This window comes from Fulmarus glacialis, unplaced genomic scaffold (genome assembly GCF_000690835.1).
Source record: "Fulmarus glacialis isolate BGI_N327 unplaced genomic scaffold, ASM69083v1 scaffold12529, whole genome shotgun sequence".
NCBI lineage: Eukaryota > Metazoa > Chordata > Aves > Procellariiformes > Procellariidae > Fulmarus > Fulmarus glacialis.
In genome coordinates, this window is record NW_009231439.1 from 22,726 (window position 1) to 46,627 (window position 23,902).

The 23,902-nt window shown below is 42.9% G+C and overlaps 1 pseudogene; it reads left to right on the forward strand.

The window, feature by feature from the left end:
- Positions 1-23,902, forward strand: part of LOC104081730 — a 37,974-nt pseudogene that overhangs the window by 11,786 nt on the left and 2,286 nt on the right.

Consider the following 23,902-nt stretch of genomic DNA (forward strand, 5'->3'; position numbering starts at 1 on the left):
AGTAAGAAATTACTTGGAGTGAGTTTCAGGCTGACAGGTGATTTCTTCCCAGAGACAGAAACTTCTCTGCTGGGTGTTGTCCTGCCAGTTCAAGAGGCTGTGGGTAGGGGGATCCCTGTGATGCAGCTGTCAGAGCTGAGGTAGGACGAGGTGAAATATTGGGGGGGGTTGAAATGTGACTGTGATTATCAAGTATATTTTCTAACTATAGAAATCAGGTGCATGTGGAAGCTGTCTCAGCTGTGGAAGGAAACATTTTGGTTTTGCACCTTCCTTTCGTTTTCGGATCCTCCTTTCGTTTTTCATCTTTGGATGAAGAGAGACCTTGCATATTTATAAAAGAGGAGCTCAGAGCCTTTCTCCTCTCCCAGCTTATGAAATTATTATGTGGAAGTTCTTTTATCGCTTCAGAAGAAATGAGTCAGTTCTGGGGTGATACACCTGGAGTCTTTGCAAACCAGAGTAGTTCTCCAAAGACATCAGGGGTTATTTTTGCTATGGAAAATAAATGCAAGCAAATTAGGGAGAATACACCTAATGCAGGTGATACTCATGGTCCTGCCCCAAGAATGCAAGCGGTGCCGCTGGCGCCAGAGGTGGAAGCAATCCAGGGTGCGAAAGCTTTGCTCTGTGGCTGCAGCAGGTACTGCACCCACCGGGTCTGCTCCAGGGAGCAAATCCTACTTTGCCGCTCGCCTCAATGGCTGGACAGGGTGGAGGGCTCATTCACACGTGACTCTGTCCATTCCTGGTAAAGGACATCACTGGTTAAGCACGGCAGATCTATGAGACTTTGTTATTTCCACAAGCAAGCTACAGAGAGTAATATTATGCTTACAGATGACTGTTGCATCTGGATACTTTAGAGGACAGAGTTCAGTTCAAATCAGCTCTCAGATAGGCAGCAGCTGGAGGTAACTTCTTAACATTGTTTGCATCATACTGTGCTGGTGAGCGAAAATGACCCCGGCGACCATGTCCGATGACTGAGAAATGGGAGCGGCTCTCCTCCTCCTTTTAGGCGAACTGTAGTAAACTCGGATTCAAGGGGAACCTGTCTGTGCAGGTGGAGAGGAATTCACTAGGAGAAAATTAGTTCTTCTTTTCGGCGTTATGAAATGCACTTACAGGACAGGTGGGATTTTATAGTTTACATTCATTGCTCTTATGAGACTAGTTTTTCTTATATGCTTTGGTTTTCAGTGCTATAATTTTCTTCTTGTGATGGAGATGAATGATTTTAGCACGTGACAGTTCACTTCAGGAACATGTCACAGGACTGTACTCTCACAGAGCAGCAAACTTCTGCCTGCAGTTCTGAACTTCCCGGTTCAGTCCTGAATTTTTAGCCCATCTTTAGTTTGAAGACGGAGATGAGAAATAGTCCCACTAACACACAAATGTAATTGAATCAGAAGAAGTTAAAAATTGGGAAAGGATATCAGGGTTACTTGGTTCTGACTTCCAAAGTGACTGAGTTTGGATGTTTCAGCATCCACATGGGGTGACATTATGTCATCAGGGAATGAAGTTGCAACATGTGCACTGAGGTAAGGGCCTGGCATGGCATGAAATTGCTAATGACGCCCAGCAATTGCATTAAAATTAGAGCATGAAGAAAATGCAAATATCATTTTTTGTATTAGCTCCCAGGTAGCAATGAACAAACTGGAAGATTTTCAGCAGCTCTTTTGTACACTTTTTTCAGGGATATGAGGGAGCAAAAAAATAATGAGGGTATTATAGTCTTCATAATATTCAGCAGACATCCAACTATCCTGTTATTTTTGATTTGTCCCACTGTTTGCCTCACAGCTTAGCCTGGCTTCAAGTGAACTGCCACTTCTACAGAAATACATAAGCTCAGTTAGAGTCACAGCATGGGGAATAGCTGATACTGCCTGTACAATTCAAGGAAAATATAGAAAATCACAGGAATTTTATGGGAAACAATAACCTCTCTCCATCAGTAGGGAACGTAGATAAACTGTGGCAAAAACACATACGGCATAGTTTCCTTTCTCCACGGGAAGAGGACGTGCTTTATCCTAGTGGTTTCACCTCACCTCATCTTCAAGGTCAAATTTGCACTCAGTAGTTACTAACAATTATATGTAATTTGTCTGTGACCAGCTAGCCTTGATATTGCAGGATCACAGAGTGGCTGAGGTGTGAAGGCACCTCTGGAAATCGCCTAGTCCAGCCCCCTGCTCAAAGCAGGGTCAGCTACAGCAGGTTGCTCAGAGCCACGTCCAGTCGGGTTTTGAACATCTCCAAAGATAGAGTCTTCATAACCTCTCTGGGCAACCTGTGCCAATGTTTGACCACCTTCATGGTAAAAAAAGTTTTTCTTATGTCTATTGCCTCTTACCTTTCACTGGGCACCACTGCGAAGAGTGTAACTCTGACTTCTTTATTTCCCCCTCCCCTACCCACCCAGGTACTTACATGCTGAAGAGTCCCAGCTCTCTCAGCCTCTCCCCATATGGCAGATGCTCCAATCCCCCCGTCTTCTTTGTGGACTTTTGCTAGACTCACTCCAGTATGTCCTTACCTCTCTTCTACTGGGGAACCGAGAAATGTGGCCTTGCCAGTGCTGAGTAGAGAGGAGGGATCACCCTCCACCTGCTGGCAACTCTCCTCCTAATGCAGCCCAGGAGGCTGTTGGCCTTGTTTGCTACAAGGGCACATTGCTGGCTCATGTTCAACCTGGTGTCCACCAAAATGCACAGGTCCTTCTCTGCAGAGCTGCTTTCCAGCCAGTCAGCCCCCAGCCTGTCCTGGTGCATGGGTTTATTCCTCCTCATGTGCAGGACTTTTCATTTCCCTTGCAGAACTTCATGAAGCTCATGTTGGCCCGTTTCTCCAGCCTGTCCAGGTCCCTCTGGTGTGTCAACCGCTCCTCCCAGTTTTGTACCACCTGCAAACTTGCTGAAGGTGCACTCTGTCCCATCACCCATGTTCTTAATAAGGATCTTAAAGAGCATTGGCCCCCTGGGGTACACGACTAGTGACTGGCCTCCAGCTGGACTCTGTGCTGCTGATCACAATCCTCTGAGCCTGGCAGTTCAGCCAGTTTCTAATCAACCTCACTGTCCATTTATCTAGCCTGTACTTCATCAGTTTGACAAAGAATTGTCAATAGCTTATTTTAAGTAAATATTTATGAAAGCAACACACATATGGAAAAATAATTTTAGAAAGTAGCCTCATGAAAATGTTTTGTCAAAGAAAACACTCCAGCAAGTCAGCAAATTCCAGATAAAACAGTAACAAAAGACATTCATAAATGCTGCGGCTGTTCATTCATGCTTGGCTCAGAGTTTTAGCACTGCCAGCTTTCTCAGTTCTATCACGAGTCTGGTTTTATACACTGTGTGGTTGAAAGCTGGAATTTAAAAAAGGATAGAGCATCTCGGTTTACATTAAGAAGAAGAAAAGAAAAGAAAAGAATTGGCTGTTGCAACTACAGCAAACATATAGAAATGCGTCCTTCCTGCACCCTATGACGGCCAGAAGCCAAAAAGGAGAGAAATTATGAACCGGATCAGTTTAACATTTCTGAAGTACATCCCATCTCAGCCACTTTGGCGATTTTGGGGACGCTGGATTCATGTTTTCAGAACACTCAAGATCAGCAGTGATAAGTGCATTAATGAGAGGAGGGATGGTCTAGATGGCCTGCAGCCACGTTTGGTTCTTGGCTTTTGTACAGGCTTCCTATGTGCTCTTGAGAAACTCTGTAGGTGAGAGCCAGCGATACCACTCATCAGGACGCGTACGTCACAGCTCAGCAGGCCGTCAGACAGCACAGCGAGGGGAGATGTGCCAGTTATCAGACAGATCGGTATTCACAGCCCTCCCGCATGTGGAAAACTGAATCTTACACTGGTAATTGCCAAAGTCAATACATTATCCTGTCACTTCGATTATGTAAAAATCTGAGATGCTGAAATGTTGCCTGTGGAAATAATTTCAAAGGCAGAAAGGCAAACCTACTTCCTTCATGAGGGGAAACTCCTGGCAGTGTCAAGAAATTCCTTCAGATTCAGCATGAAGAGTTACCTGGAAATCTCCCTGCCTGACAGGCATCGTCCTCTGGGCATGTCCCAGTCACAGGGCTGCTGGATTTCAGGCAACACCTTATATTTAGGCAAAATATCCCAAACATATGATATCCTGAGCAAAGACACCAGGCCAAAGTCTCTTTTAACCCTGAGGAACTGACTCAAGACCTGTGCCATGCTTACAGGTAGTAAGTGTTCATCTCTCTGCTCATGAGGTAGTTATATCTATTGACTGCCATGGGACCAGACTTCTCCTCTTCTCCTCTTTTCTCACCAAAGCCTGTGTTTACACAACAGGATGGATCAGCCCTTCCCGTTGCCTCTGGAAAAGTGCCTGTCCAAGGTCTGAGAATCTCTGTGGTGTTTGCTTGGTTCATGATCATAGAATCATAGAATCATAGAATCATTAAGGTTGGAAAAGACCTCTAAGATCATCAAGTCCAACCATCAATCCAACACCACCATGCCCACTAAACCATGTCCCTAATGATCTATGGGAGATGATCCCTTTTAGTAAGTGCAGGCTCACTCCCTTCATCCACAAGATCCAAATCCTTTCTGCCACTTCATTTTTCCCGGGAAGAGATGTGGAATAGGAAATAGCCTCCAGGTCTTTCAGGCATCAACAAACACCAGGAAAAGGCTCCAGCTACCTACTGACCTCCTGAAGAAGCAAATGTACTGCTGGTAGGCCTCTCCCTTCCTACCCCACCTAAGCAGACAATGGTCTAGGTAGCTGGAATAATTAATTTTCCATCGTGAAGCGTTAATAACCAGGTATGCCAGACATCTATTATCTGAAGCAGGCTCAAACTTGATTCTTTTAAGATTTCTCACAAAGCTAAAGTGCCACAGAGATAATTTACGCCCAATCTCCCTCAGGGTCTGAGGCTCACTCTCTGCTGCATCGGTCACAGTTTCTCCTCCTGCCAAATTTGCAGAGAGCTGAAACAATGTTGGTAAGGGGTAATTTAAGACTCCTGGCTATTCATATTGTTCTATCCACTGGCTAGGACTGTTTTTTTTAAAAATGTGTAGGATTGTGCATAGTTATTTGAATACACTGCTTATTAAAAATAGTGTTGTAATGAACAACAAATTCATTTTATGCAGCTGGGTGATTTCTATCTTCCTGGTTTAGCCGATGTATATCAGAAAGAACTGGCCATCTCTCATCCACGTTCAAGCTACAGAGCATTTCAATGCCTCCACTTCTTGTGTTGTGCTTCCACTGCCAGATATTTTGTGCCTATGTTTCTACAGTAAGCCATTCTGATTGCTACGTGAGCCTCTGGTTGCCAACTGCTTCAGATGAAAAATTCCACACCAAAACCATCAAAAACTGCAGAAATCCTGTGTGGAATGAAACTTTCTACTTCCGGATACAGAGACAAGTCAAGGTACACAAACCAAAAACTCTCTTCTTCATCTCATCTCTATGCAGCTTCTTTCGGTTTAGCCCAAAACAGGATGTCCTGTCTTCTAATGCCTTTCTGAGTTTACTTAAAATTCCCCTAGCAAGCTGGAGCAAAACAATTTTGGCTTTTGCTGGAATCCACTTCTCTCCTAACAGATAATTATTATTTATATATCTGTAACGTGAGCCTGACCTCCTTGGAGAAGGCCGACGGGACCAATGGCAGGGTGACAACACAGACAAACTATGAAATGAAAATATAAAGCAACACTATAACAGAAAAACACATCTTTCCCTGAGAGGCCACGAAATAATGGCATATCAATGCCAGGAAGCTGCTAAATTCTAGTATGATTAAGATCTTTACTCAGTTTGCTGCTGATAGTTACACTACCCTCAAATGCCTATGAACAGGTAGCTGAAAGTGGAAAGCCCGAGGACATAGACAGGTGGTTATTGATATGAAGTGACCTCTATTGCCCCCGTTGATAAGGGGCAATATAGGACTTCTGGCTATCTCACACTCCTTCTTAAAAGACTGCATTTTTGGTGAGAGCTACTTAAAAGCATAAAAGGTGACCCAAGAGAAATCTTAGTTCGGCCTTAATTGATGAGACTAGAAGCTGTTTCTTATAAAGGAGATTACACTCTTCTTACTCTTCCTTGTGACACTTTGTCATCAATACTTTTCTATTTCCTCTCTGCAAAGCAGGCACTGAACCTGAAAGAGCTGCAGAATGTCATACTTCTTGAGTATGCTTGAGTGTCATACTTCTTGCATGCTAACGGATTGGACATTTTTCATCTCTTTTCCCAGAATATTTTGGAAATTACTGTTTCTGATGATGACATCATTCATGATGATGACCATGCAATTGTGCTTTTTGATGTAGCTAAAATCGCCCTTGGGGAAATAGTGTTTACGGCATTCCCACTAAATCCACAGGTAAGAGCTTGGTCAGACATTTAGTATGTCTTGACGCCCATTCTCTCCCCTCTGATTAAAGAGGTGTGCTGTCTCATCTGTCTTTTAACACCAGGACCAGCTTGGTGGTAAAAATGTAACAAACTTTATTAAAATCCTGGAAATTGCACACCGGTGACAAAATAGATGGCCTTCTCAAATTCCGGTGGGTTTCCTGTGGCACAGATTACGGCCAAATTCCCAAGCCCCAGAGCAGATGCAATTTTAAGGAAGCTTTGCACTTTTAATAATCTGACAGAAAATGACAGAGTTTATCTAATCCTCACAAAGATTATAAAAAGAAAAACGATACAAGGACAGGGAAATGGCCTGTTTCCACAATATTTTACTAAACACTAAGTCTTAGCATATTGTGTTCAGCACATGGAAGCTGGCAGGGAAGAAAGTGTGAAAAACAAAGGTTTGCTAGGGAGACTTGTAAGCACCAAACACCCTTTGTTTTGCTAGTACAATTGAGATCTTCTTTTCCTTGGGGAAGAAAAAGCTGCTTCTGTCCTCTGACAGAAGCAACATGCTGACAACAGCAAGCATGAAACAGAATATTGTTATTTATTAAAGCATAAAGGAAACTGTGCTTGCAAAAATGAAGGTCACTTTGCAAACCTCTGCACATGCTAATTGAGACTGCTTTTTTTTTTTTTTTCCCTTTCATTTTCAGAGGAGGGAGGAGCTGGAAGTTGAGTTTGTATTGGAGAGCATGTGAGTAAAACCCCATTATTATGGGAACAGCAGCTTGGAGTGGTGCATCAGTGCAGGGAAACCTTCTGTACACCCAGTATCATCTTAATAGCCAGATTCACCCTTTTTCCAAACTTAATGTGTGCATCAGCAAATCATTGTAAGAAAGGAAAATGCCACAGTGTGGAGAATGAGTTCAGAATTTTTAATTCTGTGACTTTCTTTTAAAATTTAGATATTACTTACACAGTTCAGAGATGGTTTTCTGGAGCTGGTAAATCCCACTGCAATAAATCTATAGATATTCTGGAGAGGACTCTCTGGGCAGCTCATGGCTGAGGAGAATGTTGCTACCCAATCTGTGAGATACCTGTGCTATTAAGGTTGTTACAAGCACTTTCCAGGTGCTTTATTGCAATTGAATCCTTTCTGCTAGGTGGTTATGTGGCATCTAGTGAAAAGGGAGCATACCTCTACAAACAATAGGAAGGAGCAAATAAAAAAAAATTAAGAGAGAAAAATGCGTCCTGTTCAGGACAGTATTCAGATTATATTGTTTATAAAATACACATTATTTGTTCTTGTTTTCTAGCCGGGGTCCTCCTGAAACCATCATCACAAATGGGGCAATAGTGGTAAAATATTATTTGCTTTGTTCTCTTGTGTTCTTTCCCACATCGTTCCTTACCTTAACTGACTATGATAGCAGTGAGGGAAACATTGTAAGTCTTCATTCTTTAGTGATACTTTTTCTCTTAGGAGCTTTATCTTTGAGGAGGCCAGCATGACCTCAGAGGAGCCTTCAAACTGCTATCATTTTCCCCTGTTTTGTCTGCATCCATTGAAAATTAGAATGTTAGTTTAGCACAGCACCATCTTCCCAAGTGATGAAGTTAATTCTCACTTCCACTGGCTCTGGCAGAAGTCTCCAACACAGTTGGCCCTCACATTCAAGCAGTGACCCTTCCTACAATGACCCTTCCAACATCTGCCAGCACTGGTGGTGAGATGGCTGGACGAGTAATCTAATTCTCTGTCCCCATCACGTCTATTCTAGTGTCGTGAAGTAGCCTGTTTGGAAGTTCACTTGGACAGCAGGATGAAAAAGAAGCATTTTTCAGGTAAGCTTATTAATTCTTTAACAGAATATGAGTGATTTCACCCTCTCTAACAATGCCTAGATATTGCATCATCCAAATACTAAGGCTTTAATTGACGACATCTAAGGCGATTTGTAAAAACTTTGCAGTAGGGAACGTCACCCGTTCTGCAGCAGGTGTAGGTTCAGGGTTCTGACTTCACGAGGAGTCTTGTGCCAGACTAGAAACAACACCAGATGCTTGTACAGAAGGTATCTAAACCCCAAGCTGCGATCCTGAAAACCTCTGCAGTAGTACTGTTAAACCCTGAAGCAGCTTACTTCCTTAGGCGCGACAGTCCATGGCCTTAACTTTCCTCAGGATCTCTGACAGTTCGACTTCTGCATACGCACAGAAACACCTCATTTTTTGCAGGGGTTAGCCGCTCAGCAGCTGGCTCCCGCCTGACCCTGATCAAGATCCAGAATCTAGAAGTTCCTCTGCCCACATCCCCTGAGGGGCTGGATCTGGTAGGCAATCTCAGAGCATGCGTAACACACACCGGCAGGATTAGCTGATCTCTTCATCTAAAGAGGGTCATCTGCTGCAGAGTCAGCTCTTATTTTAGGAGACTGAGAACTTTCGTTGCTCATTATTTGGCCTGGGATGAGGATGATTTACAATGCAAAGTACCTGGTTGCATTCACTGTCTCATGATGCAACTGCAGGAGAATTGCAGCAGTCTAAAATTCAGTGCCATTCATATCACACTCCCATCCGGCTTCTTGTTCAGCCCATTATAAAGATACAACCACCTGTAATTTTGGGGTCTTGGATCACTTGCAGAAGACAGCTTTCCAAATACAAAGGAAGAGGAGAAGGGGTTTGTTCAAAGCTACCTTTTGCTTCTTTTTTTCCCTTTCTCTCTTTTTTGCAATTAGAAGTAACTTTTTGTGTGCATTTTATCTCATTGTTTTAGAGAATGAGCTAACATTTACAGTGAGAGGATCCTTTGAAGAAACCCAGAGAGTTTCAGTGGGCTGTGACTCCCGCTCCCCTCTCCCAGATCCCACTTTCTTCCACTATGCCAAATACAAGCAACCCTCCCTGGATGTTGTACTCACAAAGAAGAGGAGGCTTCCCACCTTTGTACGTTACGCCAGAACATGGTAGACAACACAGACAGTCCTATGATCTGACCTTTACGTGTGAGTAGGCAGCAAGAGGAGAACATTTCTGTCTTAACCAAAAAGCACTCCATGCTCCTTTTCAGTGTGCTTGCGTGTCATGCGGAGCAAGAAGGAGCAGAGGCATCCCCCTGACTCTCCCCCTGAAGTCGCTCCCCTCCGAGCGGGAAGTAGTCGGCGAGGTAAGTGTCCACTGGCCATGGGGAATCCTTTGCAAGCTTCTAAAAATTGTTGCTGGTTCCCAAGAAGCAGAAACCGAAGACCACCTCTCTTTATACAGAGCCAGTTGTTTTCTAACCTCCCTCGAATCCAGGGCGATGCATAATGAAGTAAATTATTTGGAGCAAAATAAAATGGGAAATCCAGGAGAGAAGGAGGAAGAAGAAAAATGTCTAAGCTGTTGCTCATGCTCCTTCTATTGTCCATGTCCTTAACCAGGCTGGAGATCACTGGGTGCTACTGGGACGGAGGGGTGAGGCTGCAGCCTGGCACACCGCCACAGGAGGCAAACCCGTGCCACACTTACGGGGTGCTCAGCCTCTTTGGCTTCCCCTTGTGTCTCACATTGTTGTGTGAGAGACTTTAGTTTCAAGACCCGTGTTTAATGGTGGACCCTCCCAGGGAGGTGAGGTGTAGCACTGCAGCTCTTCTGCTATTTATTTGTGTAGCTAAGTAGTACCAGTGCAAGCTACGCCTGAGTTTCACAACAGAGAGAAGATGCAGACTACAGATGATAATACCAAAGTCTTAATGTATTAAATCGGTGCACATCTCCGGGTACTAATGAAACATTGAGAGGACAGTCTGCCTCCCAATCTCAGTTTACTGAAGTTCAGAGCTTTGTAGATGTAATGATGACCCAAAAGAGCTATGTCTCATTCTAAGTGGGGGAAAAGGACTCTTTCAAATAAAATATCAATATTCGTAATTTTACCTTTTTAATTTTCAGCACAGAAAATTTGATTTGCACTTTAAGGTGAAAAAATGGTAAGTTATCTTATTTATCTTCCTTCTGTATTTTCCCCTCGGCTCTTTGAATTTGGATAGTTGTCAATCAAGTTCCAATCCCTTTGTTACCGCCTGCCTCCTGAATGCTGGCTCATGCTCATTTCAGACTTTAAAATAAAATGGACTCAGTACACAATACAGAGATTTTCAGTGGCTGTGAGTTTGTGTAATGGGACTATACAGCGAGTTAAGAAAAGGTTTTATAAAGAAAACACCAATTTTCTATTGATATTTTGCTGCAATCAAAATTATTGCTAAGAGCCGCTGTAGACATTCTTTGATACCACTACAAATTATTGCCAAATGCAGATTTTCAATAAAAGCAGCATTTCAAAACTAATTGAAAAAACCCTTCTGTTTTCCAAGGTCAGAGAAAAAAAAAAAAAGACCAAAGTCAGAGTGCCTGGTCACTCTAGGATATGAAAAAACTGAAATAATAAATGCACCTGCATTTATTTTTTTAATGTCTACTCAAAGACATAAATGCAAATTAACTCAATCAAGTGATGGCTTGTTTCTAAATAAGGAAAACACATTGTGTATTTCGAAATATTGTTAAGGCCTTAGTAAAATTTATAAGATGAATGTGTAACATTATGTAGGAAGTATTCCCTTACAAAAGCAGGTGCATCTTCTATCGTGCTGTTTATTTTCAGTAAATATGCTGTGAGATAAACATACAGTTTACAGCTGTCATTTAAAAACTTCTTCCTTACCACACCTAAGAAAGATTTTCACAGCAGCTTCCAAACTGCAACTGTAGTGCTTATAAATATCCATAAATGACTGTCGTGGTTTAACCCGGCAGGCAGCCAAACCCCATGCAGCCACTCGCTCACTCCATCCCCCCGCCCCCGGTGGGACCGGGAGAGAATTGGAAGGGTAAGAGTGAGAAAAACTCGTGGGTTGAGATAAAGACAGTTTAATAGAACAGAAAAGGAAGGGGTGGGGGGGGAAGACAGAATATACAAAATGAGTGATGCACAATGCAATTGCTCACCACCCGCGCTGACGGATAACCAAGTAGCGATCGCTACTTCCTGGATCACGCCTACCATTCATGTACTGAGCATGACGTCACGTGGCATGGAATACCCCGTTGGCCAGCTGGGCCAGCTGTCCCGGCTATGCTCCCTCCTCCCAGCCTCTGCTTGGTAGAGCATGGAAGCTGTCCTTGACAGGGTACTAGCAACAACTGAAAACATCAGTGTGTTATCAACATTCTTCTCATACTAAATCCAAAACACAGCACTAGGATGAAATTTAACTCTATCCCAGCTGAAACCAGGACACCCCCCCACAAAAACACATCCGAACACGAAAGTCCACAACCTCACTCCACCGTTCGCAGGTATGAGTGGAAGTTTGCACAACTTTTGAAGGTGTGTTTAAAAGCCACCTTTAAAACACTGCCCTCTGCAGGCTTTTGGCTTTATGTCTGAAAGGGAACAATTCTGTTACTTGTAGCTGTATTTAATTTCAGGCATCTTCGGCAAGGAGAAAAAAAAAGAAACCCTCTCAGTCCAAAAGAAGACGCACTGTCGTTCTCCAGAACAAACTAAAACATTTCATCTCTTCCTGCTTTGCTTTATATAGACCTGATGGTGAAGGCATGTCTATTTATGAAGAAGAAGCAACTAAAATGCTGAATTAGGCTATAAATATGATGTGAGATACCTGATCCTGTGTTCCAGCCAGGAAGACCTAGATGTACGCCTGGGGTTTGACCTGTGTGCCCAGGAACAGGATTTCATTCGCAAGAGGAAGAAGGTGGTTGCAGCTGCTCTGAAGGACATTCTCCAGCTGGAGGAGGACTTGCAAGACAATGAGGTAACTGAGACATAATTATTCTCTGCTTTCTCCACAGCTGAGTGTCAAAATGGAGCATTTTGTTCAATTCCCATTTTCCTGGAAACAGTGTAAAGTTTCATGTGCAAGCTATGGCTGACTTCTTTTCTCTATTCTAGGGAAGAAATGAGTACTCATAGGGAACATTAATAAAACCCTGTAGCCCTGTTGCTACAGGATCTAGCTTTGTGTTGAGTAGCAGTCTGCACAATAATGCAGAGAAGGGCTAGGTGCTCTCAGGACCAAAGCCAAAGCTTCTTTTAGGCCTCACAGTCATCTCGGCCAGATCTAAACCTTGATTTAGCACTTCTTTCCCTCACGGTTCATACTGGACTTTATTTTGTGTGCCTTTTGTGCCGGCATTTAGGCTCCCATTGTGTGAGCACAGCACGCTGCCTGTCTGACTTCATCATCTGCTGCAGCTAGAGCGTGTGCTTGCTTGGCAAACGGGAATGATAACAGGGGGTCCAAGGTAGGGAAAAATCAGGTTTCTTTTTTTTAATTATACTCCCACGACTGCAGTGTGAAGCCTGCACTCAGATGCAGAGATGACAATTTTTCCTCGTTTCACCCTAAACTGAGCTCAGCAGATTTTTTGCACAGCTGGACCTTTCACACACAAGACCTTGCCTTTAAATGCCAGCACTAAGCCGTGGGCCATTTCCTTCTCCTCAGATGTAGAGGCAGCCATACTTCCCCGCAGAACAATCTCCCTAGAGTTTCCTGATGATTTGCACAAGAGACGAATTCACCCCAATGCATGGTAGCTATCTTTACTGTTAATGGAGCCAATTCATATTTACCGATTAACCCTTCTTCTAAGACTACCAGACCCTGGATTTCTATATCATCACAGACAGAAGCAATTGCAGCTCATAATATTGTATGTACATACGTGGTAGGTGGAGTGAGTATGGTTTCCCTTTCCCTCCAGCAACTGTAAAAGGGGATGGTGTCACCAGCCTCTGGTCTCAGGGGATCTGAACTGGTTTGTGCTCTTAAACCCATCACTCATGATACATCTAGTATGGCCTGTGAAACAACCATACAATGGTAGAAATCCGCTTTAGCAAACTTCAGTAACGCAGAGGTTATTACTACTCACATGGAAACTGTGAGACAGCACCTATGTTTTCTGGTCATTGCATCTGATAAAAATCTGGTTCAGATGGCAGGAGGTACCCTTCCCTCTAGTTTTCTGCTGGTCTGTGTTACCGGTTTTGCAACAGAGCACTGAAAATGTGATGTTTGAGATGATGGATTTCATGTCCTAATGCACAGCTGCTTGGCAGAGGAAACATGAAATATTTCTTACTCCTTCTACACCCCATTATTAATTCAGGTTTTTCTTCTCCTTGCAGACCAGTGGCATGCAGCATAAGCATCTTTATTACTTTATCAGTGCTGTAACTTTCTCTTTTCTAATCAATGATGTCTCTCTCCTTTCTCAGACCATGTCACTAAATGCATGTATTTTGGGATCGAACAGGTACCTGTGGTGGCAATCATGACAACGGGTGGTGGAACCAGAGCTCTGACGGCCATGTACGCTCACCTTCTCAGCGTGCAGGAACTGAATGTCTTGGACTGTGTCTCATACATCACTGGTTTATCTGGCACAACATGGTAAGACCAAGATAAGCAAAGTCTTCATAGGAATTTTCTGTATGTGATGTCAAGAAGTGATCTGGAGTTGTATCATCTTTAATATCAAGAAAGGACTTTCTTTTTCTGCTGTGGCTTTTTCTTATTTCCTTTGGTGGGTATTTGCCAGCATTTGGAATTAATTCAGTCCTGAGTAAACATGGGGATGGTACCACACACACATGTGCTTTTCATGTAAATCAAGGCATGATAACTTCCCAAAGCTCTGCTTCAGAACTCACATTTTTCCTTGTGTTTCTTTTCTTCTTTTTTTTTAGGACCATGTCAAACTTGTATGAAGATCCTGACTGGTCCCAAAAGGATCTTAAGGAAACACTCAACGATGCCCGAAAGCATGTGCTCAAAAATAAGTTCTTTACTTGTTTTGCCCCTGATCGTCTGAAATACTATTTGAAAGAGTTGTACCAGAGGGAACAGGAAGGACATCAGATATGTTTCACAGATCTATGGGGACTCATCATTGAAACCATGTTACACGAAAAGGTACAATAGCAGCACCTTTCTCTTCAGTTTTGCATATTTAGTGAATATAGAGGTGAGGGCAGACAGTAAATCAAAAAATGGTTGAGACTGGAAGTGACCTCTGGAGGTCGTCTTGTCCAACAGCCCTGCTCAAGGAGGGTCAGCCAGAGCCGGCTGCCCTGAACCATGGGCTTTTGAATATCTCCCCAGGTGAAGACTCCACAACTTCTCTGGGCAACATATGCCAGTGTTTGACCAACCTTACAGAAAAGGGGTTTTTTGCTTGTTTATTTTTCAGGTAGATGCCTAAAGCATGTGCCTTGGCAGTATCACTCTTCGTGTTTGTTGGCTGTATTATGCAGATCTTAACGTCACGCCTGGTACAGAAAGGGTGGGAATAACGAGAAATAGCGTGAAACTTATAGTATGAACAACTTTAAAATGAATTCACATGTAAATATTTAAATGAAAATCCTGCTGTTCTTTTAAAAGAGCTGCACAGTGTGACAAGGCAAAGAAAAATCACAAAAACAAACCCAAAGACAGTATCTCTGAGTTGTTAATGGGATTACGTCACCCTGTAAACATTTCCATCAAAAGGCAATGTTCAGGCTCTATTTTAGTATTCGTGAATGTTTCCTTCCCAATAGGCCGTTTATATTTAAGAAAGAGAAAACATTCCGCCTGTAGTACAAATAACTCCACACACATCCACATTTCTACTGCCTGAGCACAGCACAGCCTGGGAGGCTCCCTGGGGGTGGCTCAGCGGGGAGCTGTGAGCGTCCCTGCAGTGCCACAGCCCTGTCCCCTGGACCGGCACCACCCGAGCGAAGCCCAGGGGCACAGCCACCCCCCCAAGGGCTGCTCCAGCAAGGGGGAGCACCTGCAGCTCTCCTTCGAGGAGGATCTGAACTCAGCACCCTCTCAAGCCTTGGCACAGCTGCCAAACCGTCCTGCCCGTTCCACCCTGCCTGACTATGCAAGATGCTCCGCAGCAGAAGCAGTAAGGGTCAAGGCTCACTGGATATTAGCTCTGTCTGAGGCTTGGCTCTGTCACAGGTCTGAGGAAAAGATGATTTTCTGGGCAATCAGGGCAGGGCTTACTCTTTCTGAATGAAATGTTTCATGCCAAGAGTGCTTTTCAAATATTTCCAGACATTTTCCTGAAATAAATAATGTGAATAACAACATTTTCTTCCTACCATTGAAATCTCAGGGTTTTTTCAGCATATGAACTTAACTTAGGACTATTTGTGTGCTGACGTGGTGGGGCTGGGAGGGCCAGAGATAGGGACGGTAGCACCTCTCTGAACTAAACTGGTGGGAAACATCCTAGTCGGAGCCCGGTATGCACTGTGTTGTCAGAGCCCGGGCATAGGTGAAGCGGGAGGCTCTTTGTGTCATCTAACTGTCCTCAGCTACTGTCCTTCTTCAAAACAGGAGGACTCCCATAAGCTCACAGATCAGCAGCAGGCACTAAATCAGGGTCAGAATCCCCTGCCCATCTACCTCTCTCTCAATGTGAAGGATAAAATCAGCGACCAGGATTTTAGAGGTAATAATACTCCAGAATTGCACTTAACGTTTAATCCCAATAGGGGTCAATTTAGGACTAGGTAAAGAAATCTGTTCAAAGCACAAATCCTCTAAAGGGCCAATCCAGAATTTTAATAGTTAAATTTTTGAATGTCGTAGTATATTCAGCAGTATTCAGGATCAAAAGCAGGATGGTGGAGGAGTGGAGAACATTATCATGAAATTACCTGCTAGATTGCCTCAGAAATCTAAAGTTTGTAGAGAAATCTAGATGTAAGAGGACAATTCGTTCTTCACGTTCAACACTGTGAAATGTACAGTGAATAAATGTCTATTTGCAAAGTGTGTTCGTTAGAAATCAGTCTGCCTTAACCTGGCCAGTATCATATGTTTTATTCAACTAATTTGTGCCTCTGCTGCTGTAATCAGTCTGTCTTGTGTTTTTTCTTTCAGAATGGGTGGAATTCACCCCTTACGAGGTAGGATTTCCAAAATATGGCACCTTCATTCATGCAGAAGATTTTGGTAGTGAGTTCTTCATGGGTCGCCTGATGAAGAAAATCCCAGAATCCAGAATCTGCTTTTTGGAAGGTAATTTTTTGCTCCATGGAAATGTAATGTAGTATAATATAATCCACTCCTGTGCAAACCCCTCTTCTGAAATGAAGCACTTGTTAGTATATTTTTAACTGCCAGGAGCAGTATATGGTAAAATATTAGAACTGGTAACAGGTCACTATCTGCAGGCTTTTTTATTTTCTCTGCAATTTTATTCAGCTGAACAGATTTATTTGATTTCATATGTGGTTATGCTTACTGACATGAGGCCTTCGCAATACTTATATGTCTTTGTCAGCAACAAAAGTTGTGTAACATTGCTGCTAAGTTAAATCATCAGTCTCTTCTGCAACCTGAGTCTCTAAAATACAGCCTTTTATCTACAATGTTCCTGCCACAGCCAACTCTGATTAATCCTCCAGGATAACACTTCCATTTCAGAGTGCAAATAGGTCATAATATTTGCCTTTTTTCCCTCTTGCACAAGAACAGCAAAAGCAGTAAGGAAATCTTTTTTTCCCTTTGCGAAAGCAATCTCTTGCCTCATTGTTCTTCCTGCTTCCACCAATTGCATAAAGGAAGTTTCAGGGTTTTTTCTGAGAAGTTAAGACTATTTGCCGGTGTGGAGATTTCACTACAGCTAGTGGTGAGGTGTAAGGAAGCAGTGAGAATCTCCCCTGCAACATCAAACAAGATGCCCAGGTCTCCACTTCTGTGGTCAGAAACGCCAGCAGGTCGCCAGCCCCCTTCCTACACCTCCCACCTTGGCACCTTCTTCTTCCTTTCTCTAGAGCGATGCTGAGACATTTGTGTCCTGCTCCCTGCCAACGACCCAGAGTCCCCTCATTCAGGCAGTGTTACTCACTTCAGTGACACAGTTATTTGAAAGGTTTGCAGCAAACTCCTTCGCACCCCAGCCCCTGAAGAGAGCAGGGACTGCCTACATCGGTCCTGCAGCTCTTTCCTGCACGGCCGAGCCCGTCCCTCCGCTGCAGGCTGGCACTGCCGGGTCAGGCGATCGATCGCCAGGCTGCTCCGGCGCAGCCTCTTCTCTCCATCGCTCGGTTCCTCCCTGGAGCGCCAGGTTTAGTTCTGCAGTTTGGAGGGTTCAGGAAGGCACCGGTGCACACCCGGCACATCTAACCATACCAGGTAACGGTGTTTTCTCAGCCTGAAAGATGATTGCAGATAGGTGGCAGTCTGGGCTGCCATCAAGTTTGCTACATCTGTTACTAGAGGCACCTGAAAATGTAAGCCAGGTATGCCTTAAACCCTCAAAATTCAGAAGGCAAATCAAAAGACTCATACATTTACACTTTCCATTTTCAAAACTTTTAAGTCAGCTTCCTCATGCTAAAGGGATACTAGTGTATGAATCTTGAATGTTTTGTGGTTGACAGTTCTGCATGATAACTGCATACCTGCAACAAGATTACGCTATAAATAAATAAAACTTTTATAATTACAAATGCTGAGAACTTGGGGAATAAGAAATGTTGAGGACAGGTGGAAAATGTTAAGATGTACTTGACAAAACATTATTTGCCACATAACAAAAATGAATGTGTTAGCAGCTATATTGAAAATACTACCAGCCCTCTTCATATATCCCAATAAATTAGATTCTTTGTATACATTATGGATTCATATACCAATTCATAAAGACATTCCCTTTTATTTGTGCACTAAGATAATGTAATGAATAAAGTTTGCTGGAGAATGCAGATGGTACTGAAGATCATTGTGAATGAAAATGCTTCCAGGTCTTAACTGGTTTACTTTCTGTCAAATATACCCTATGCCACAGGGATCTGGAGCAGTGTGTTTTCCTTGAATCTTATGGATGCTTGGTATATATCTGTTCATTCAGAAGACTTCTGGCACAAATGGACCCGAGACAAAATTACTGATATAGGTGGGTTATTCTTATGCCATTATGTTATTTTATTGTCTCTTTTTTTTTTCTTTCTTTTTCTTTCTTTTACCCTCTGCGCTGCTATTCTCTCACTGAATTTTTCAAAGCCATTTTGGAATTCCCTCTTCAGGGCTTCCTGTAATCCACACAGAAACCAGGAGGAAATTCATGCCATGTATTGCAGTACAGCAATCATTTCAGTTGTGTGAGAAAAGAATCCACGGGATCTGTCACAGGAAAAAAAAGAGAGAATGGCCCTCATATGAGCCATTTTCAGAGCACAAGGGTAAAACTGGAGAAAAATATCCCTGTAGACTAGGAGAGGCTGGAGGCCTCCCCAAGCAATCCACAGATTCCAGTTTCTCTCCTGGAAGTTGGAGTATGGCATGAGGCTTCACGGAAACAAAAGCAATCACCATCCCTGCCTCTCTGGAGTCTACAAAGCACAGATACAAACTTCAGTACTATTGCCAGTCATTCTAAATTAGTCATAAGGATGAGATTTGCAAAACACGCTACCAAATTAAGAAAGATCTACAAGGTTGGATTTCAAGGAGAAACACCCAAGACATATGTACTACAGAGAAAAAAGATGAGAAGGAAAAGAAATGTAGCAAAAAGGGTGATTTATTTTATCTTCTTGCACTTGTAGGGGATAGTTTCTGGTTGTTAAAACAAGGAGCTTCATTTGCTGGTAAGGAATATTAATTATGTTTGTGTGGCCAAGAGATTGTGATTGTGTGGCTTTTTAATGTGTGTGGCCGAGAGATAAACTGTAACATGGAGAAGGGAAGACAGGATAAGTGCTGGATATTGTAGTGGATAAAATCATAGAAAAGCAAAGGAAGTTATAGTAGATGGGATGGATTAATTTACAGTACAAACGAGGCCTTTACCACTGTGGACTGAGAAGAAGAAATGGATTTTTTCAAAGCTTAGCTGAAAAACTGTGAGATTTGTGGAGATCCTGGAAATAAAAAGAGAAAGAAGTCCAAGTTTTGCCAAACATGTTAAAACAAGTCATGATTGCACAGATTAACCTCAACAATGAGACCACATACAAGAACTGTTATTCTTTTTTCTGCAGATGATGAAGCCCTATTCCCTGCAAGACCAAATGAGCTGGAAACTCGAGTGGTTTGTCCCACTGACAGCTTTTCAGACATTTTCCGAGATGTTGCCATGTTACGTCCAGCAGCTTCAGAAATCCGTAACTTCCTGAAGGGCCTCCAGATGAACAACAACTACCTAGAGAGCGAGTTTTCCAAATGGAAAGGTACGGTAATAGCACCCTGATTTCAGTTACATTTTAAACCGTCCTTGTGAAAAAGAAACAATGCTTAAAAGATTATCAAGCCGACTGCCTTTTCATTCTGTTCCCATCCTCTGATAATATTTGAAACTGTTTGTTCCCAAAAGCTGAAACTAGCTAGCAGGAGAGGCTTCAAAAACACGTTCTTAAAAATTTCATGAAGACTGGCAACCGATAGATGAGAAAGACCCTGATTAGTCAACCAGCATATGTCTGCTGACGTGACAGCCAGCCAGCCTGCGCGCTTGTGGCATGGCACTGGTGCCATCATATGCTATTTTTTGCCCGGCCAGTACTCAAGGGATGTGTGAGGGAGCCCTGCTTCATTTTACCATTTTACTTATAAGTAAGATATAACCTTTGTAAGAGTATTGCCTGTTACACGGTTCGGGAATTAGTGCTCAGTCTGGTATCAGGTCTTCCATGTTGCACAAGGGGTTATGCCTGCCTCGGCTGCTGTGTGCCTGTTCTCGTAGTGTGCAAGGCACCAAACATCTTTAATCTTTAGTATGTAGAGACAATGAGGTGCCATTTTAATTTATTCCATATTAAAAAAAAATCGACCTGATCAGAGTCACACACAAAACCAGGGGATGGAATTAACTCTATTCTCCTGAGCCCCAAGTTAATCCCTCTTAATTAGAGGAAAGCCAAAGAAATTGCAGAGTAAATAGTGAAAAGAGGAAGCCAGATGAGGAACTGAGAAATGACTGAACTGCAGCTATCAGCTATATAGGTACGTCTAAGACCCAAGAAAAGCTGAATTCTCTTTTTGTTAACAATTGACTTTGTCAGCACATCTCTTGTATTGAGCACCATCCCTGGAAAAAAAACATGCTTCTTTTCTAGACTGCGAGCTTGACTCTCAGCCCAACCACCTGACAGCAGCAACAGACTACCTCGTCCTGATTGATACGGCATTTGCCTTTGCTACCAGCTACCCACCCCTTATGAGGCCGGAAAGGAAAGTGGATGTCATTTTGCATTTCAACTACAGTTCAGGTTCCCAAACAGGGGTGAGCCTCCCACATTCTTCTTTACTGATATCTCTGTTTCATCACTGACTTCCCAGAATGGCTGATCCTCTACTCATAGAAACTTTTTTTCCTCAGTATCTGGGAAGCGTAAATAAGCTAACAGTTTACCAGGGTCACATACCTTTATTGAACTGTACACAGTGTTATCAGTAAGCAAGCATTTAGTAAACTGAATCTGCCCATTTTTATGTGTAAATGTGTTTTAGCTGATTTGAAGGCAGTCAGATGTTAAATGAATGAAGCTAAATGTATTTTAAAATTGCCTAAGACTTCTCAATCCAATCATACATATTCTTAAGCATGGGAAAACGTACATTCAGGGCAATACAATTGTAACAACAGAAAGGTTTGCTGCAGAAGGCCAGGTATGCAAATAAATGCAAGCACGGTTTGTATTTAGGAACTTTAAATACATTTGAAATAAAAAGTCCTCTAAAGGCAGCATTTTTAATACCCAAACGTGGGATGTAGATTTTCAAAGACAGGCATGTGGACCCACATCCATCCCATTTAACTCTGGCCTTTCAGATCTCGGTTCCATATGCAGTCTACAACACCTAAGCTGGGTACGTGCCATAATCTGTCAGAACCTGGCCCTTACCCCATAAACATTCCCAGTGAAATTGGGTTTTGGCCAAATTTGGTCTCAGTGCTTCCCACGAGTTCTGATGTTTTCTTTTGTTTTGTTTTCCTATTGTGGCAACTAGCCCCTGAAAGAAGCCTCTAAATACTTTGCAAAACAGGGAATTCCTTTCCCAGGTGCCAGATGATCAGGAAACTCCACATCTGAAAGAATGCTACATCCTTGGTGACAAAGAGAGCCCAGAAACACCTATTGTCATATTTTTCCCTCTGGTAAATGACACCTTCAGGGACTACAAAGCACCTGGTAAGTTTACAGCTACGCCTCACGTTAACAGAGGCAGCGGCTGCCTTCTTTCTCTTTTTTACTATGCAGTATCTGTTCTTCAGATCGTCCTGTAAACACAGATTCAGACTCTCTCTGCTTAGATATGAACCATACCAAGAAGCTTAAAATACATACATTTTCCTGGAGAGTAGAGCAGCAGCTGGGACCAGCCTTTGACACATATGCCCCTCTTCAGATTGTTTTGGGGCTTTTCATAGGTAGATTGTAGAATTTACTGATGAAAAGTATATTTTGTTTATCTGCAATGGCAGAAGTTAGCAGGGTTATTTCCTCTCATATTTGTCATCCTTTCCTCTTAGAGAATGCTCTGAGGAATCTAAGGATTTCATTGTTTAAAATCATTTCCAGGCTCACAGTTAAGCAGATATAACCTTGAAAACAAAAGTGTGAACTAGCAAAGTGATGAAAATATAACACTGAGCCATTCCGACAGCTTCTGTTCACTTCAGTGAGTCCTACTTTGAAATTTAAGATGAGTTTCAATAGCAACGTTGCAAGTCACTTCAAAACAGATGATTTCTAAGTCCTGGTACCATATCCCACGACTCCATACTACCTCTGTTGGTGCCAGAAGTCTCAGTTACTCCCTCTCCAGATGATAAAATTCCTAACTCATGCTATGAGAACACTTATTTTTTAATCACTTCAAAGCCCCACAGTATAGTGAAAACCAAAAGTTCAGAGCTTGTATATGGTACATTAAATTTAATAGCAAAACAAATGCAGAAACTACTGTCCCAATTTTATAAATTTTTTTCTTTTTTTTTTTAAAACAAGTAGTAAAAAATCATACAGTACTTTTGCTTTGTAGGTATTCTGGATTGAGTTCATTGCACATTTCAGGTATGCAACTGGGGTTTTGAACAGGATTCAAATAGTCTAAGGGTATTTACGCAGGTACACACACCATTCTACTCCAGCTCTTAACACAGATCAGATAACTGAAAGGTTGGTTTTCGTAGTTGCCCTTGGTAGAAAGAACTAGAGAAAGGAGAAAAGGAGAAAGAACTAGAACTGGAACTGAGAATTAGCTTCTGTACTGCTCTGTGAGGGAGTTTGCCTCCCCTCTCCACCTCAATAATTTCCAGAACCCAGGGATGTTATTCATGTTATTCATTAGACTCAGCTGTCTAATATCAGGTGAACATCAGATGACGTAGAGATGCTACATGTCAAAATAAGTTATCAGGGAATCTAAAAAGGGGTGTTATTAGATATGTAGAAGTTGTATACGAAGACCTGCATGACATCTGCGTATTGAGGCAAGCCTGTGCTGCCCGACCGGTTCAGCTAGTAGCTGCAAGCTGAGACTAAACAAAAAAAGAGAGAATGGGTCCTTCTGAGACAGGTGAAGTCTCAGCTGAGCTGACATGGAAGGGCTCGGCCCATGCAGGTTTCTGGAAGGGCTGCCACCTCTCAGCTGAGAGCCAACCTCCACGCTGGCAGGACAGATGCTGCAGAAAGGCCTGGAGGCTGGGCATGGATGTCTGCCCTTTGTTAGTGACAGGCAGAGATCAGCTTAATTTATAGTGCTTCAGCACCATGCCCTAGCCCAGATCTAGAGTGCACAGCATCTGAAGTATTAGTTCAATTACATGAACGGGCAGTTTTTTCATAGCCAGCTCATCCACCAGCTCATTCAGCAAAGGGAATATACAGCCTGGGCAGTAAATGAGTAGAACTTACATATTCGAACTGGGTTACTCCTGCGTTGGTTAGATTATTCCGCAACTGGAGTAGAAAGGGGAAATCCTTTGTGTGAGGTGGCTTAGACTGCTTCACTCGCGCAGCACCAGTTGCTTGTAACTCTCTCTGCAAAGCCGGGAGGGGTACATCTATCAGACTTGGAGAGATCCTTCCAGGAAAATCAGAACCCTTTTCATCAATGTAGTTAGATCAATGTTGTTAGAGAAGATCCCCCAAATGCCTGTGGTCCTGTCGGTAAGAGATGCTGACTTTTCACAAAGCCTACTGCCCTGCTTTGGTACAGGTGGTGCAGGCATTTGTGACTGTGGAGGTGGATTTTTTGCTATGGCAACAACCTCCTGCCAATGTGATGGTCTCACTGGAGGCTGACAGAAAAATTCTCCTGTCTCTGATGCTCTCTTATCTGCGATGAGGGGGGATCAAGCATTATACTTCCTGCCTGTGTTAACCTGATAGTATTATCATTAGTGCCCATTTCGGGGTTGTTACTGCTCTCTTTTCCTCACA